Source organism: Ceratotherium simum, chromosome 29 (genome assembly GCF_057802395.1).
Source record: "Ceratotherium simum simum isolate JZ-2026a chromosome 29, ASM5780239v1, whole genome shotgun sequence".
Lineage (NCBI taxonomy): Eukaryota > Metazoa > Chordata > Mammalia > Perissodactyla > Rhinocerotidae > Ceratotherium > Ceratotherium simum.
Genome location: NC_141928.1, coordinates 753,196 through 771,644, shown reverse-complemented (window position 1 = coordinate 771,644; position 18,449 = coordinate 753,196). Strand labels below are relative to the sequence as shown.

The window sequence follows — 18,449 nt, the reverse complement described above, 5'->3', positions numbered from 1 at the left end:
TGCTGTCATCCAGGCTTTGTTCTTTCATTTATAAAGCACAGGCAGAGTAGATTTAGCATCATTCTTAAGGGCCCTAGGATTTTTGGAATGGTAAATGAGCATTGGCTTCAACTGAAAGTCACCAGCTGCATGAGTCCCTAACAAGAGTGTCAGCTTATCTTTTGAGGCTTTGAAGCCAAGCATTGACTTCTCTCTAGCTATGAAAGTCCTAGCCGGCCCCGTGGCGTAGCGGTTAAGTGTACGCACTCTGCTGCTGGTGGCCCGGGTTTGGTTCCCAGGCGCGCACTGATGCACTGCTTGTCAGGCCGTGCTGTGGCGGCGTCCCGTATAAAAAGTGGAGGAAGATGGGCACAGATGTTAGCCCAGGGCCAGTCTTCCGCATCAAAAAGAGGAGGATTGGCATGGATGTTAGCTCAAGTCCTAGATGGCATCTTCTTCCAGTAGAAGGCTGTTTCATCTACATTGACAATCTGTTATTTAGTGTAGCCACTGTTGTTAATTATCTTAGCTGGATCTTCTGGATAACTTGCTGTAGCTTCTACATCAGCTCTGGCTGCTTCACCTGCACTTTTATGTTATGGCGACAGCTTCTTTCCTTAAACCTCGTGGACCAACCTCTGCTTGCTTCACACTTCTTCTGCAGCTTCCTCATCTCTCTCAGCCTTCACAGAATTGAAGAGAGTTAGGGCTGGGCTCTGGATTAGGCTTTGGCTTAAGGGAATGTTGTGGCTGGTTTGATCTTCTACCCAGACCACTAAAACTTTCTCCATATCAGCAACAAGGCTGTTTTGCTATCTTAGCTTTCGTGTGTGCACTGGAGTAGTACTTTTTTTTTTGTGAGGAGATCAGCCCTGTGCTAACATCTGCCAATTCTCCTCTTTTTTTTTTTTTTTTCTCACTGAGGAAGACTGGCTCTGGGCTAACATCCATGCCCGTCTTCCTCCACTTTATATGGGATGCCGCCACAGCATGGCTTGCCAAGCAGTGCGTCGGTGCGCGCCCGGGATCCGAACTGGCGAACTCCGGGCTGCTGCAGCGGAGCGCGCGCACTTAACCGCTTGCGCCACAGGGCTGGCCCTGGAGTAGCACTTTTAATTTCCTTCAAGAACTTCTTTGCATTCACAACTTGGCTAACTGGCACAAGAGGCCTAGCTTTTGGCCTATCTTGGTTTTCAACATGCCTTCCTCACTAAGCTTAATTATTTCTAGCTTTTGATTTAAAGTGAGAGATGTGTGACTCTTGCTTTCACTTGAACACTTAAGAGGCCATTGTAGGGTCATTAGTTGGCCCAATTTCAATATTGTTGTGTCTCAGGGAATAGGGAGTCCTGAGGAGAGGGAAAGAGATGGGGGAACAGCTGGTCGGTGGAGCAGTCAGAACACACCCAACATTTATCAATTAAGTTTGCTGTCTTATATAGCTGCAGTCCATGGCCCCCCAAAACAATTACAACAGTAACATCAAAGGTCACTGATCACAGATCACCATGACAAACATCGTAATCATGAAAAAGTTTGAAATATTGCCAGAATTACCAAAATGTGACACAGAGACACGAAGTGAGCAAATGCTGTTGGAAAAATGGCACCAATAGAATTGCTCAACGCAGCATTGCCACAAACCTTCGATTTGTGAAAAACCACAGTAGAGTGAAGTGCAGTGAAACAAAGTATGTCTGTGTTTCTGGACTCTCAGTTCTGTTCCATTGACCTATATGTCTGTTCTTATGCCAGGACCACATTCTTTGGACTCCTGTAGCTTTATAGTCAGTTTTGCGATTGGCAAGGGTGAGTCCTTGAGCTTTGTTTTCGGTTTTTAAGATTTTTTTGACTATTCGGGGTCCTTTCCTTTCCTATGTAAATTTTAAGATCAACTTGTCAATTTCTGGGGGAAAAAAAGACTTCCAGTCTTTCATAGAAGTTGCACTGACTCTAGATATCAGTTTGGGGAGAACTGGCATCTTCACATATCGAGGTGTTCGATCCACAGACTTAGAATTGCTCTTCAATTATTTTGGTCTTTAATTTCTCTCAGCAATATTTTGTAGTGAGCAAGTCTTGCACTTCTCTTCTTCAATGTATTCCTGAGTATTTTTGTGTGTGTGTGAGGAAGATCAGCCCTGATCCGATGCCAATCCTCCTCTTTTTTTTGCTGAGGGGCTAACATCCGTGCCCATCTTCCTCTACTTTATATGGGACACCGCCACAGCATGGCTTGGCAAGCAGTGTGTCAGTGCACGCCCGGGATCTGAACCTGCGAACCCCGGGCCGCCAAAGCAGAGCACATGCACTTAACCGCTGCACCACTGGGCCGACCCCTATTCCTGAGTATTTTGTTCGATGCTGTTGCAAATGGAGTTGTTTTGTTAATGTCATTTTCATATGTTATGTTATTGTCATAACTGTGCCATGCTGTGGTGGTGTCCCACATGCAAGGTAGAGGAAGATGGGCACGGTACAGGAAGATGGGCACGGATGTTAGCCCAGGGACATGGAGGAAGATGGGCACGGATGTTAGCCCAGGGACATGGAGGAAGATGGGCACGGATGTTAGCCCAGGGACATGGAGGAAGATGGGCACGGATGTTAGCCCAGGGACATGGAGGAAGATGGGCATGGATGTTAGCCCAGGGACATGGAGGAAGATGGGCACGGATGTTAGCCCAGGGACATGGAGGAAGATGGGCACGGATGTTAGCCCAGGGACATGGAGGAAGATGGGCACGGATGTTAGCCCAGGGACATGGAGGAAGATGGGCACGGATGTTAGCCCAGGGACATGGAGGAAGATGGGCACGGATGTTAGCTCAGGGACATGGAGGAAGATGGGCACGGATGTTAGCCCAGGGACATGGAGGAAGATGGGCACGGATGTTAGCCCAGGGACATAGAATCTTCCTCAAGCAAAAAGAGGAAGACATGTCAATTGTTATGGTAATGTCAATTTCATAGTTTATTGCTAGCATATAGAAATAAAATTGAATTTTGTATATTGATCTTGGATCCTGTGACCCTGTGGAACTCATTTATTAGTCCTAGTGATTTTTGTATTGATTCTTTAGGATTTTCAACATATAAGATCACATTTCTGCTAATAAAGACAGTTTCACTTCTTTCTTTCCAATCTCTGTGCCTTTTATTTGTTTTTCTTGCCTGATTGTACTGGCTGGAACTTGCAGTACAATGTGGACTAGAAATGGTGTTCCTGGTCTTAGGAGCAAAGTCTTGAGTCTTTCACCATTAAGTAGGATGTTAGCTGTAGGTTTTCTTGTAGATGCTGTTTATCAGTTTGGGGAAGTTTCCTTATATTCTTTGAGTTCAGAGTTTTTATCATGAGTGAGTGTTGGATTTTGTTAAATGTTTTTACTTGGTTTCTTGAGAGGATCATGTGGTTTATGTCCTTTATTTTATGGATATGATGTATTACATCAATTGATTTTCAGGTGTTAAACCAACCTTGCATTCCAGGGATAAATCCCATTTGGTCATGGTGTATAATCCTTTTTATATGTTGCTTGATTCAGTTTGCTAATATTTTGTTGAAGACGTTTGCATCTATATTTATGAGGATATTGGTCTGAAGTTTTGTTCTCATGTGTTGTCTTTGTCTGGCTTTGGTATCAGGATAATTGTACTATAATTTCTATTATTCCCATAACAAATTGCCACAAACTGAGTGGCTTAAAACAAAACAAATTTATTATCCTACAATTCTGTATGTCAGAAGTCCAAATTGGGTCAAAGTAGACTAAAATCAAGGGATCAGCAGGGCTGCATTTCTTCCTGGAGGCTTTGGGGAGAGTTTGTTTCTTTGTCTTTTCCCACTTCTACAGGCTGCCTGCATTCCATGGCTTATGATCTCCTTTCTCTCTTTTGAAAGACAACAGCATTGTATCTCTCTGACCCTTCTTCTGTAATCACAACTCTTTATGACCACAGCCAAGAAAACTTCTCTGCTTTTGAGGACTCATTTAACTAGATTAGTCCCACCTGGGTAGTCCAGGATAATCTCTCCATTTCAAGGTCCATATCCTTAATTACATCTACAAAATCCCTGAATCAGTTTTGGTAATTTGTGTATTTCTAGGAATTTCTCCAGTTCATGAAAGTTGTCTCGTTTTATTGTCATAAAGTTTTTATAGTATACCCTTATAATCCTTGTAGAAAAAAAATGGTGTCAATTTGTGTTGATGTTTCATTTAACACATCCTTCTAGATGTACTCAGATTTTAGCCTTTCATCATCATTGAGCCATTTTTGGACCCTTTGTCGGTTGATATACATCCAAATTCTGTCCTTTCCATTTCTGCAAAAAAAGACTTGAAAGTTTGATTCACGTAATGTGATTACATTGAATCTGTAGGTCGCTTTGGGGCACATTGACATCTTAACAATATTGTCTTCCAATCCACGAACACAGGGTGTGTTTCCATTTACTGAGATCTTCTTTAATTTCTTTCAGCAGTGTTTTGTGGCTTTCAGTATGTAAGTTCAATGATAGTTTTGATGGATATGGAATTCTTCGTTGACAGTTTTGTCCTCCTGACACTTTAAAAATGTTATCCTGTTGCCTTCAAGTTCCCGTTGTTTCTGACGAGAAGTCAGCTGTTAGCCTGACTGTGGCTCCCCAGTACGTAAGTTGTTCACTCTTGTTGCTTTCAAGGTTTTCTCCTTGTCTTTGCCTATGATGTGTCTAGGTGTGGATCTCATTGAACTGCTTTGATGTATGGACTGATGTTTTGCATCAAATTTGGGGAAATTTTCCCATTGTCTCCTCACATGGTTTTTTCTTTTCCTTTTCTCTTACCTTTCCTTCTGGGACTCCCATCATATGCATTTTGATATTCTCGATAATGTCCCACAGGTCTCTAAGGCTCTGTTTATTTTTCTGCATTCATTTTTCTTTATTTTCCTTAGAATGGATAGTTTCTATTGATCTATCTTCAGGTTCACTGATTGTTTCCTCTGACTTTTCAAGTCTGCTGTTGGTTCCCTCTAGTAGATTTTTTTAAAACATTGACTCTGGGGCCGGCCCGGTGGCATAGTGGTTAAGTTCATGCACTCCACTTTGGCGGCCCGGGGTTCACAGGTTCAAATCCCAGGCGCAGACCTACAGACCACTCATCAAGCCATGCTGTGGTGGCATCCCACATGCAAGGTAGAGGAAGATGGGCACAGATGTTAGCCCAGGGCCAATCTTCCTCACACACACACACACACACACACACACACACACACACACAATTGACTTTATTTTTTTAGTGCAGTTTTAGGTTCACAGCAAAACAGAGCAGAAGGTACAGAGATTTCCCATATACGCCCTGCCCCCTACACACCCAGGCTCCCCCACTATCAGCATCCCCCACCATTTGTTACAATCAGTGAACCTACATTGACACGTCATTATCACTCAGAGTCCATAGGTTACATTGGGGTTCACTCTTGGTGTTGTACATTCTGTGGGTTTGGACAAATGTATAATGACATGTATCCATCGTGATAGTGTTATACAGAGTATTTTCACTGCCCTCAAAATCCCCTGTGCTCCACCTACTTATCCCTCTCTCTCTCCTAACTCCTGGAAACCACTGGTCTTTTACCGTCTTCACAGTTTTGCCTTTTCCAGAATGTCATACTGTTGGAATCACACAGTATGTAGCCTCTTCAGATTGGCTTCTTTCACTTACCAATATGCATTTAAGTTTCCTCCATGTCTTTTTATGGCTCGATAGGTCACTTCTTTTTAGTGCTGAATAATATTCCATGGTCTGGATGTACCACAATTTATTTATTCATTTACCTACTGAAGGACATCTTGGTTGCTTTCAAATTTTGGCAGTTATGAATAAATCTGCTAAAATATACATGTGCAGGTTTTTGTGTGAACATAAGTTTTTAACTCCTTTGGGTAAATAACAAAGAGCACAATTGCTGGATCGTAAGGTTAGAATATATTTATTTTGTGAGCAACCACCAAACTGTCCTTCGAGGTGGCGGCACCACTTTGCGTTCCTGCCAGCGACGCACGAGAGTTCCTGTTGCTCCAGGTCCCCCTCGGCATTCAGTGTTGTCGGTGTTCTGGATTTTGTCCCTTCCAATAGGTGTGTAGTGGCATCTCATTGTTGTTCTAATTTGCATTTCCCTGATGACGTGTGATGTAGCATCTTTTCATAGCCTTATTTTCCATCTATATGTTGTCTTTGGTGAGGTGTTGTTAATGTCTTTGGATCATTTTTAAATCAGGTTGTTTCCTTATTGCTGAGTTTTAAGAGATCTTTGTGTATTTTGGGTAACAGTTCTTTATCAGATATGTCTTTTGCCAATGTTTTCTCCCAGCCTGAAGCTTGTCCTTTCATTCTCTTGACAATGTCCTTTGCAGAGCAGAAGTTTTTAATTTTAATGAAGTCCAGCTTGTCAATTCTTTCTTTCAAGGATCACGACTTTGTTTTTGTATCTCAGAAGTCATTGCCCAACCCAAGGTCATCTAGATTTCCTCCTGTGTTATCTTGCAGAAGTTTTATAGTTTTGAATTTTACATTTAGGTCTGTGATCCATTTTCAGTTAATTTTTATGAAAGATGTAAGGTCTGTGTCTAGATTAATTTTTTTGCATGTTGTTGTCTGGTTGTTCCAGGGCCAGAATCATGTGGACTTTTCATTTCAGTTATTGTGCTTTTTAATTCCAGATTTTCCCATTTGGTTCTTTTCTCTCTTTTTTTTGGTCTTCCAATTCTTTATTACAAAAAAAATATTATGTCAGTCTTGAAAGTTTTAGAGCCAAAGCATCTTCTCTTTCTGCAGAATTGAAACATTTTGCAGGCAGAATGGAATGTGATGGAAGTCTACAAAAATGTTTTGAAGATCCAAAGGAAAAGCCTCAGATTTGTCTCTGGAAACATCCATGTCTGAGATGAAGGACTGCATAGCGAAATTTCTGTAGGATGTCAGACTTGGAATCAGTTCTTGCACTACCAGAATGGGTGCATCTTATCATATGATACAAAGGATCAGCTGATGCCAAAATGACTGAAGTTTAAGTGGACCCTGCGACACATCTTGATCTTCCCAGAGCGAAGCCTGACTCTGGGAGAACAGTGCAGAACCAGGCCAGGGTCTTTGGAGTTGGTGATGGATGAAGCGTGATGATCAGTGGGGCCGCGGGGGCCTTGATGGATGAAAGTACCCAGTGCTTCCAGAAGGGGTCAGTACAGCTCCGGAAGAGAAGCCCGCAGCAGTCAGATCCCTCACCAGCTCAAAACTGCTCGAGCTTCAGCTGCCCACCCGCCTGCCACATGTGGCTCTGGGTCTCGTCAGTGACCTTCTCCGGCTTTTCCGCTACAAGATGCTCAAGAGGAGAGGAACGGAAGAGCACCCCAGCACACGGCGACTGCCGGGCCTCTGAGCTGGCTGTCTCCGCCTTCCTGGCAGGAGAGTGACTGGTGGCTGTGGAGCACCTTCATTTTTTTTCTAAAAGTGATGGAATTGATGTATCCAAAAGAATGGTGTATGGACACTTACTCCAGGAATGTGCAAATGCTTGGAAGTTCTTTTTCAGAATGACCTTCGGAACCAGTGGCCCATTCATTTAAACATCCTTCATGGTCAGAAATCATCCTGCAAAGATGTTTTGCAGGTGTTAAAATAATCCAATTCACTCAGGACTAAGTCTGAGGACACGTTTTGGGGCCAAGTTGTAAAGTTAGGAGACTGCCGTTCGAGCGTGTGTCTGGAAGGTGGTTTCAGGTAGAAGAGTTTTGCATCCGTGGGACATGTGTGCTTCTCCACAGGATGTCCCAAGTTCAAGGCAACACCACCTTCTCTGTGTCCTGATGTCCACTGTGCTGTAGCTTTCAATACTGAGTGGACACTCTGATCCCAGACGCATGGCAGGAAGGGGGCAAGTGCTCTTTTTAGCTATTTCTGTTAATAATCTGCACTACAAAATTTCACATAGTTAAAAAAATTTTTAAGCTATTTTTATTGAAATATAATTCACATACCATACAGTTTACCCACTTAAGGTGCACAGTTCAGTGGTTTTTAGTATATTCTCAAAGTTGTGCAATCATCACCACAATCTAATTGTAGAACATTTTTATCACCTCAGAAAGAAACCCCGTGCCCATTAGCAGTCACTCCCCATTCCTCCTACCCAACCCCACCCCAGCCCTAGGCAATTCATTTAACTGGAATCACACAATATTTGTCCTTTTGTGTCTGGCTTCTTTTACTTAGCATAATATTTTCAAGGTTTATTTTCAAGCACATATCATGCTTCATTCCTTTTTATGGCTGAATAATATTCCATTGCACGGGTGGACCACATTCTGTTTACATCCTCATCAGCTGATGGATGTTTGGGTTGTTTCTACTTTTTGGCTATTATGAATGATGCTGCTATGAACTTTTGCATGCAATTTGTTGTGTGGATATGTATTTTAATTTGTCTTAGGTATACACCTAGGCTTGGAAAAGAGTAATACATATGCTGGGTCATGTGGAAACTCTATTTTTAACATTTTAAGTAACTGCCAAACTATTTTCCAAAGGAGTCGGGATTTTTTGTGTGTGTGTGAGGAAGATCGGCCCTGAGCTAACATCCATGCCAATCCTCCTCTTTTTGCTGAGGAAGACTGGCCGTGGGCTAACATCCATGCCCATCTCCCTCTACTTTATATGGGATGCCACCACAGCATGGCTTGACAAGCGGTGCAACGGTGCGAACCTGGGATCCAAACTGGCGAACCCCGGGCCGCCGCAGGAGAGCACGTGCACTTAACCACTTGCGCCACTGGGCCGGCCCCCGGAATTTTTAAAAAATAATTTCTATCTCTTTATTGATATTCTGTACATGATGGGTCATTTTCTTTGCACTTCCCTTTAATTCTTTTTACATAGTCTCCTTTACGTCTTTGAAAATATTTATAATGGCTGCTTTGAAAAGCCCAACGTCTGGGCCCCCTTGGGACAGTTTTCACTGGCTCTTTTTCCCCTGGACAAGTTACACTTGCCTGTTCGTTTGCATGTCTCCTAACTTTTTTGTTGAAAACAGGACATTTTAGATAACATATTGTAGCAATTCTAGCTGATAATGGGACTTTTCCAGAGGAAGGCAGCCCCTCCAGCTGCAGAGCAGCTGGTCCTCCTGGGTCGCCCTGTCCGGGAACCACTACTGTGGGGGGCAACTCAGGGTGTGCGACAGGACAGCCCCCGGGAAGATGCTGCCGTTCCCGCCTGCCTCTCTGAGACCCTGTAGTTCCTGCTGAATCAACGCTTCTCAAGGCCTTTCATCAATTTCCAGAGTCCAGAAACTTTTGTTTTTATTGTTGCTTTTTCAGAGAAAGGATTTTCTGAGTTCTTCAGTCCACATTCTGGAAGATTCGCCACCTTCTGCTTTGGTTTTCCTGATGATTGAACTCTGTCGGTGGAGCCACGCAGGAGGCTTGGTGGTGTGTGCGGCTCCTTTGATCAGCGTTGCATCGGGGGACCTGGCCCCGGTGCAGCATGTGCTTTAGTTTCCACTTTCCCTCCTGCAAACGTTTTGTTTTAGGACTTGACCCTATTTTGTTCCCCCGTTCTGCCGACAGGTGTGTGATCTGTGTTCATTGTTTTTGCTATTGTGAGTAATGCTGCCCTAAATATCTTTGCACGTGTCTCTGTGCACTGGTGTGTGTGGGACAATTTGGGTATTGGTGTGGGGGGAACTCTGTCCACATTACTGTGTTGGGGTGTTAATCCCAGAACATGACCCTATTTGGAGGGAAGGCCTTTACAGAGGTAATGAAGTTAAACAGAGGACATTGGGGTGGGCCCTAATCCAAAGACTGGTGTCCTTATGAAGAGGGGAAATTTGGACACAGACACAGCAACAGAAGGAAGACGACGTGAAGACACAGGGAGAAGTTGGTCATCTTCGGCCGTCTCTGGACTTTTGGCCTCCAGAACTGAGAGATGATGAGTTTCTGTTGTTTAAGCCCCCCCGTTTGTGGGACTTCGTTAGGGCAGCCCTGGGAAACTGACTCGTGTATGTACCTTGGAGTGGACTTCTGGGTCTTAGTCAATAAAGCCGCACGGTCTTCCAGAGGCTGCACTGTGTCAGCCCCCCCACCCCGCAGCACGGTGGGAAGTGCCTTTGGCCCGACGCACTCACCAACATCGCGTCAGAGGTCCGTCTCACTCTGGTTTCAGGTTGCATTTCCCGGATGGCTGTTGTGAAGCGCCTGTGGCAGCCTCTTGCCCTTTGAAGTGGGTCGTCTCCCTTTTACGGACTTGTCAATTCTGGACTCGAGCTTCTTGTTGATTGTGGCGGCTTTCCTCTCTCCTTCTGGGTCCTAATGAACAGACGTTCTGGACTCTAATGTTTTCTTGTGTATTACTCTTTCCCTTTATATTTCTTGCTTTGTGTGTCCTATTTAAGGAATCTTTTCTTAACCCCGAAGGCAGGAAGACATGCTCCCATACTGGTCCTAGAAAGTTCTTGGCGTGCACGTGTAGGTCCACAAACCCCCTGGAATTGATGTTTGTGTGTGTCGTGACGTGGGATCAAATTTTATTTTAATTTCTATGTGTTTTCCAATGTCCCCTGAGCCAATGCTGCTTTTGTCATCAGTCAGGCCTCGTATTTCCGGACTCTGCCCTATGGCACTGTCTCCCTGCCTGTCCCTGTGGGGTTGGCACTGCTGAATGTCTGCGCTTTGTGCTCAGCCTTGGTGTCTGGTGGAGCGCGTTCTCCCACCTTGCCCTGGCCTGGTCTGGGCCCTTTGCATTTCAAAACAATTTGAGAGTCATCCTGACAAGTTCCTCCCCAAAACTATGGGGACTTTGATTAGGACACCACTGACTCTATAAGTGGGGGGAGTGGATGTGGTTGCCACGTTGTCTCCCCGCCTGAGCATGGCTTGGCTGTGAGCACTGAGGTCTTTAAAATACCTCTCAGCAATGAGTTATAGTTTCATATGTAAAAAGCTTACACATGTTTCTTAGATTTATTTCTAAATCATTTATATGATGTGATGTTATGATAGCCTTTTTCAAAAAACGTTTTGGTGTATATTGTCTAGTGTAAAAGCAAACAAACACACCCACGAATGCATATCACGAATGGCTATCATTACTGGAACATTTGATGACTGTTACATCCTCATGTGTTTAAATATCTTCAAGAACCTTGTGTGCTGTAGTAGCAGCACTTTATGACATGGATGCACCATTCTTCGTTGTTGTTTTCATTTAAACTGAGGTATAATTAGCATCTAGTGAGAAGCCAGATCTTCCTCGTGCCTATAGTCCCAGGAGCTGTGACAAATTCGTACGCCTCTGGGCCCATGTCCTTACAGGATGGAGAACATTCTCAGAAAGATGCCTGTGGCGGCTCCGGCCCTGCCCCACCCCAGGGAGGCCACTTGCCACCTTAGGCTAGTTTCCCCTGTTAGAGAACTTCTCAGAAATGGAATTATGCGCTGGACACTGTGTGTGTCTGTGTCGTCTACACTGTTGCAACCATCAGTGGTTTGTCCTTTCTTCCTGCTGAGGGGCATTCCATTTGTGAGTATCCATGGTCTTTAAAAGGACAAATTGAGAGCCGGCCCCATGGCTTAGCAGTTAAGTGCACGCACTCCGCTGCTGGCGGGCCAGGTTCGGATCCCGGGCGCGCACCGACGCACCGCTTCTCCGGCCATGCTGAGGCCGCGTCCCACATACAGCAACTAGAAGGACGTGCAGCTATGACATACAACTATCTACTGGGGCTTTGGGGGAAAAAAATAAATAAATAACATTATATATAAAAAAAAAGGACAAGTTGATGGATATTTGGATTGTTTGCAGTTTGAGGCTGTAAAGAATTTGGCTTCTATGGATATTTTGTATGTATTTTATTTTTTTTATTTTTTTTTATTTTTCCCCCAAAGCCCCAGTAGATAGTTGTATGTCATAGCTGCACGTCCTTCTAGTTGCTGTATGTGGGACGCGGTCTCAGCATGGCCGGAGAAGCGGTGCGTCGGTGCCCACCCGGGATCCGAACCCGGGCCGCCAGCAGCAGAGTGCGTGCACTTAACCGCTAAGCCACGGGGCCGGCCCTGTATGTATTTTTTTACATATGTTTTTACTTCTTTTGGGTCAAAGGGTAGGTGAATACTTACCTCAGTGAGAAACTGTCAGATAGATTTTCAAAGTGGCTGCACTACGTGACCCCACGCCCCCAGCAGTGGACACAGCGGCCACCCGCCCCCCCCCCCCCCCCCCCGTTCTTGGTCTTTGCAATTGTAGCCGATCCAGTCACATGGAGTGTTTTTCATTGTTTTAATTTGCATTTCCCTGGCGACTAATGATGCTGAGACCTCTCCAGGTGTTTATTTGTGTGTGTGTCTGTGTGCGTGTGTCTGTGTGTGCGTGTGTCTGTGTGTGTGCGTCTGCGTGTGCGTCTGTCTGCATGTGTGCGTCTGTGTGTGAGAGCATCTGTGTGTGCGCGCGCGTATGTGAAATGTCCATTCCTGTTTTGCACATTTAAAAGTATTGGGTTTGTCTTTTGTGTTTAAGTAGCAGGAGTTCTTTATAAATTCTGGGTGCAAACTCTCTGGTATTTCTTGAGGAACAGAAGACTTTAGTTTGAGAAAGTCCTGTTTATCACTTTTTCTTTTATGCTATGTGCTGGGTCTTCTCTAAGAACTATGCCTGCCCCCAGGTCATGAAGATATTCTTTTATGTTTTGTTATAGCAGTTTTATCTTTGTAACATTTACCTTTAGGTCTGTAGTCCATCTCTAATTGATTTTAATAAATGGTGTGAGGTAAGGGTCGACGTTCTCTTTTTTCCATGTGGATAAATGTTGTTCTCGCACTGTTTGTTGGAGAGACTGTCCGTACCTCATTGGGGGGCGCTGGCACACTTGCTGAAATCACTTAGCAGTATGTGTGTGAGGCGACTTCTGGACTCTCTTGATTACTGGAGTAAGTCTTGAAGTCGTTGAAATCCTCTAACTTTGATCTTTATTATCAAGATTACTTTGTCTATTTTTTGTCATTTGTCTTTCCAAATGAATTTTTAAAATCATCTTGTCAGTTTCTAAACTGACACAACAAAAACCCTGCTGGAATTCTGATTGTGACTGCATTGAATCTACAGATGAATTTAGGCAAAACTGACAATATTTTCACCATATTGAGTCTTCCAGACCTTGAGCATTATGTATCTCTCCCTTAGTTTAGATCTTTTATTTTTTATTTTTATTTTTTATTTTTTGTGAGGAAGATCAGCCCTGAGCTAACATCCGTGCTAATCCCCCTCTTTTTGCTGAGGAAGACTGGCTCTGAGCTAACATCTATTGCCAATCCTCCTCCTTTTTTTTTTTCCCCCAAGGCCCCAGTAGATAGTTGTATGTCATAGTTGCACATCCTTCTAGTTGCTGTATGTGGGACACGGCCTCAGCATGGCCGGAGAAGGGGTGCGTCAGTGCGCGCCCGGGCCTGGGCCGCCAGTAGCAGAGCAAACGCACTTAACCGCTAAGCCACGGGGCCGGCCTAGTTTAGATCTTTTAAAATTCCTCCCGGCAATGTTCTGTGGTTTTCATTGGCGAGAGCTCACACGTCGTTCATTAATTTTATCCGTAGGTATTTCATGTTTTCTGATGCTATTGTAAGGGTCTTGTTATAGTTTCATTTTCTAAGTGTTAACAGATAGGATATAGAAGCACGATTGATTTTCGTGTACTGACTGGACCCCATGACCCCCGTAGTTCACATTTCAGTCCTCGCAGAGTGACTGGTACACAGCTGCCTCCTCTAGCCTCTGGCAGAGGACAGGCCCCAGCCTCAAGCTCACAGCCTCTGATGCAGGGAGCCCCACACAGTCCCCACGGGAGGCGGCTCTGTGGACACGCTGGGGTTGGAAATCCAGGCCTTAGGGCTCAGACCCCGGGAGAAGGGGGACTGGGACAGACCCTGGTGACGCTGGCCCCAGGGGAAATGGAAGGGATGGACCTGTGGCCACTCCCCAGACTTCTCCAAGGTGCCCTCGGGACACCTACTGAGGATAATAATTCTGTCGACTGAAAAACTACCAATGAAAACTATGCCATATTTCGCCTGGTAACCAGCCAGATTTTTCTAGCGAAAAAACTGAAAAAAGACCTATACCCCCTAGAAGTTACCGAAACATGCAACAACATGGATGAATCTCCACAGCATTAAGATGAGTGTCAGAAGCAGGACGAAAAAAGTACATACCACACGAATCCTTTTGTGTACAGTTCTAGAACTGGCAGGACTGATCCACGGAGATGGAAATCAGGTCAGTGGTGCCCTGAGGCGGGGCAGGGGGAGTTACTGAGCCGGGGCACAGGAGGACGTCTTGGGGGAAATGCTCTGTTTTGATTACGGCTTTTATTTGTGGGTAGAAGCCTCCATCAACACTTACACTTTAAATAGCGGCATTTTATTTTGTGCAAATTACACCACAGTAAAGTTGATTTTTAGGAATATGAATGATAAACCTAACGATTTTCTTTCAGCCTGGATTAAAATGAAAAGGAGCCACGCCCACAGAGACATCATGGAAGACTTGAGAAGGAGGACTTTATTGACAAAATAACCTTGAGAATTCAAAGTGCTGGTTACTTATTACTTTCTTCCGAGATAAGAGAGGGAGGTTGAGGAGGGGAGAACCAGGAACAAGGAGCCAGAGGGGGCAAAGGGCTAATTTACATCTACAGACATTTCTGCTCTCTCTGCCTTATGGGGGCAGAGGCTTCCTGAAGCCCTTCCTGGGAAACTGAAGTTTAATGTCCTGATAGGCACGCCAGCTGTGCTGTTCCCCTAACCTGTCACCTGTTGCATCCTGTCCACTGTGGAAACAGGACCCGAGCTCACAGGGCGTGGCGGGACTGTGGGGTTGGACTCACCACTCACACTGCGTTTGGGAGGCCAGACTCCCCTCTCCGGTTTCTCCTGGGGGCTGTGCGGGTCCCATCACTCAGGCCCAGGAGATGTGGCCAGCTGGAGGCTGCAGCATGAGGCTGGCTTTCTCTGACGCTCAGGACTGCTTCCACTTTTTGTTCTGTTTAGTCCATTGTTGGACAGTTTTAATTCTTAGACAGTTCTTCAGTACAAACCTCCAAAGCTAGAGTGCGGAGTGCATTCCCAGCGGGGAAGAACGGGGAAGAGCATGAAGCGCGGACAGCTCTGCCTGGCCATGCGGCCTGGATGTTGATGCCACCAGGGCAGGCACAGACTGCTACCCACCCACCCACCCCCAAAGCTGCAGCCCTTCTTCCTCCATGACCCCATTTTAAGCAGGCACCAGCAGTGAGGTTGGTCATGTGACTAAGTCCTAGCCAATGGGATGTGAATAGATGTGGCAAGAGAGACTCCTAGGAAATCCCCTGGAAGGAGAGGGCCCAAGCCTTAGTTCATCTCTTTCTCCTCGCTGTTGGCTGGAATGTAGACTTGATGGCTGGATCTGGGCCACCATTTTGAGCCATGTGAATGAAAGACTCACCCAGCAGAACAACAATATCCAAGGATTCTGTACCCTCATGCCACCTACCAGCCCTGGACCACCTACTCCAACGTTTCTGATGAGAAATGCATTCTGCCTTGTTTACACCACTGCTGTTCTGAAATTGGTCCTCTTTGGAAAGGTTATGAGATGCTTTGGGCTTGGTTCCCTTGGGGGGTTTTGTCCCTAGGGTACCAATGAGGAGGCCCACAGACCTGCAGAGGTGGGTTTTATCTGTTGGGGGAATGTGCACCAGGGTAAACCTGGTCTCCAGCTCCATCCCTGAGCAGGCAAGCCTACACACAGAGAGTTCTTTCCTTGCACGTGCCTGGCACAGCCACGTCCACTGGAATGGGGGGCGGGGAGACAGCTGGAAGAGTCTGCAATTCCAATGCTGGCCTCCACCGGACCATCAGACCCTTGCCCACCCTCGGCCCTCTCTGCTGAGGCTCCAGGCTGTGTGGGGTGATCTGCTAGCACCCATGACTGGTCCTGATGGTTCTGAGGGATGCGGTCTGTGTCTTGAAGTGTGACATGTGGTGGCCATGTCCTCAAGGCTGTGACAGAGCCTGTGTCCTGCTGATCCTCCACTCTTCATGGCCCAGGGGCCCTGGAACGTCCTCCCTTCCCCATTCGACCAGATGGGAGAACAACACACCACTGCCAATCGCTTGGTGAGGACCGTGATGGGGTCACGTCCCCAGGGCCTGGTTTGGGTCTCCTTCTGCGGACTGCAGATGCCAGGAGTCCCTATGGGGTCCACAGACCTGCCCCTTCCTCAGACATGCTGCAGATGCCGCTGACACCCCCTCTCCCCCTGGCCCTCCCCGCGGGACAGTGGGGATGACCACAGTCCTGACCACCTGGGCCGGGGCCTCTATGGCAGGCCTTCCACAAAGTGCCCCGTGTGCTGGTCCCCCCCAACGCCCCACAAATTGGCAGAGTTGTAACTTCAGTAAAGACCGCACAGGGCCTGCTGCTGTTTTCTCCCGAGGTCACCCAAAGGAGACCTGGGCCGGTCCTCAACTATTCTCATCCTTCCAGCTTTTTCCTCTGGGCCCTTGCCCCTTCACCCTGTCCTCACACAGTAAAGCCAGCTCCGGGCCTGCAACCCAAGCTCCCGCTCAGAGCTCGCCTCGCTGGTCCTGGCCGCCTCTGGCCTCGGCCGGGCCACTCCTGTGGGCATCGGCTCCCGCTGCCTAAGCCGCCCCTCGCGGCCCAGCCCCGGTGCAGGCTCCTCCCGCCGCACAGGACCCTCCCCGCGCACCGCCCGCCCAGCGGCCACCGTCCAGGGGACGAGGGCGGGCTCCAGACCCGGCGCGCGCGGTGCGGGGCGCTGGCCTGACGACCACAGCAGGCTGGGAGCCAGGGAGCGCCTGCGCGCAGCGAAGGGCCGGCGGGGTCGTGGCGCCTCGGTCCCGGGACCCCCGGGCGCAGTGCCCGCCGCGGCCGCAGGGGGGCAGCACAGCCGGTGCTCGGTGCTCGGCCGGCGCCCCCGCCCGGGCAGACGCGCCACCCGAAAGCCCCGCACCCGCTGCAGACGCGCCCGCTGGCCCACTCGGGGATTCCCGCCCGAGGCGGGGGGAGAGGTCCGGGCCGCGGGCAGGGGCGTCCCGGGCCCCACAGCCAGGCTCGCCGCCCCTCGGACGCCGGGTGGCCGGTCGAGGTCCGTGTCTCCCGCTCCACCCGGACCCCGCCCCCGCCCCTCCTGCCCGTACCCCCCCCTCCCGCGTCCAACCACCCAAGCCCGGGGGCGGGCGGGGTGTCCGACCGTCCGTCTTGGCTCAGACCCCCATCCCCGCGGGGCGCCCAGGAGCCCCACGCGCAGCGGCGTCGGGTGGGCGCGCGGAGTGGGGGCCCCTGGAACAAGCCGCGGGTCCCGGGCCGTGACCCCACAACAGGGATGACGGCTGGTCACCGCCCTCACGTCCTGCGCGCGGCAAGGGGGTTTGGGAGCGGCTCCTGGGCCCCCATCCGCCTGGGGCGCTTTCCAGGTGCGCAGGGGCCCCGCCGCACCGGCCCCGAATGGCCCCCGCTGGCTTTGAAGGCAAAGATCGGGCCTCTGTAAGCGCACACTCCCCTCCCCTGGCCAGGCCCCTTACTGCCCAGCGCCCCCACTGCCCGCCCCCTCCACTGTCCCCCACCCCGACTTCCCCGCCCCAGCTACTGCCGAGCCCCCAGCCTCCCCACACTGGTTTCCCCCGCCCGACCCCCGACATTCCCCGCCCGGGCCCCCACCGCCGTCCCCTCTGCTCCCGCCCCGGCCGCCCCCCAGCCGGCTCCCCGCCCCCCGCCCTCATTAGCATAGCAGCTGCTCGCCGAGCGGGACCGCGCGGAGGAAAGGGCAGAGGCCTCGGGAATGAATGGGGGCCGCGGCTTCGGAGGCGGCGAGAGAAGAAAGACCGACAGACGGACGCGCGGAGGGACGGCTCGACGGCTCGACGTACAGCCAAGCAGAAGAATGCGCCCGCAGGAGCCGGGGCCGTGCGGGCGGGGGCGCGGTCCCAGGCCGCGGGGACGGCGTGTGCGGCGGGCGGTGGGGGAGGGCGGCCTCCTGGGACCCCGAAGCCCCAAGACGGGGTCGCGCTGGGGCCTCGGGAGGAGCCGTCAAGGCGGTTCCCAGACCTCCCGCGGCCCCCTGTGGCCCGCGTCCTCCCACTCCGGCCGCAGGCTTTGTTCCCCAGCTGCCCCCTGCGCCGGGTCTCCTTTCCAGTCCTTCAAGGCCCGGGTGGACGCCGGCCTCCTCTCTGCAGGCTCCCGTGGGCCATCAGGAAGCACTTGGCCTCCCTGAGGTCGGAGCTGCAGGGCTGCGCCCCTGTGCCCATGTGCGCCCTTCTCTGGGCTGCGCTGCAAGGCCTTTGGGAGACAGACCCAAAGGGCAGCCCCCTTCCCTCTCCTCCTCCTAACCCGCCTTCCTGGCCCTTGGTCCTGGCCTCCAGTCCTGCCCTCCCTTCTCTG

The 18,449-nt window shown here is 49.0% G+C and overlaps 1 pseudogene; it reads left to right on the top strand.

The window, feature by feature from the left end:
* The first annotated feature begins 6,679 nt into the window (after positions 1-6,679).
* LOC147913159 (kinetochore-associated protein DSN1 homolog pseudogene) lies at positions 6,680-12,225 on the top strand (annotated as a pseudogene).
* The last annotated feature ends 6,224 nt before the right edge of the window (positions 12,226-18,449 follow it).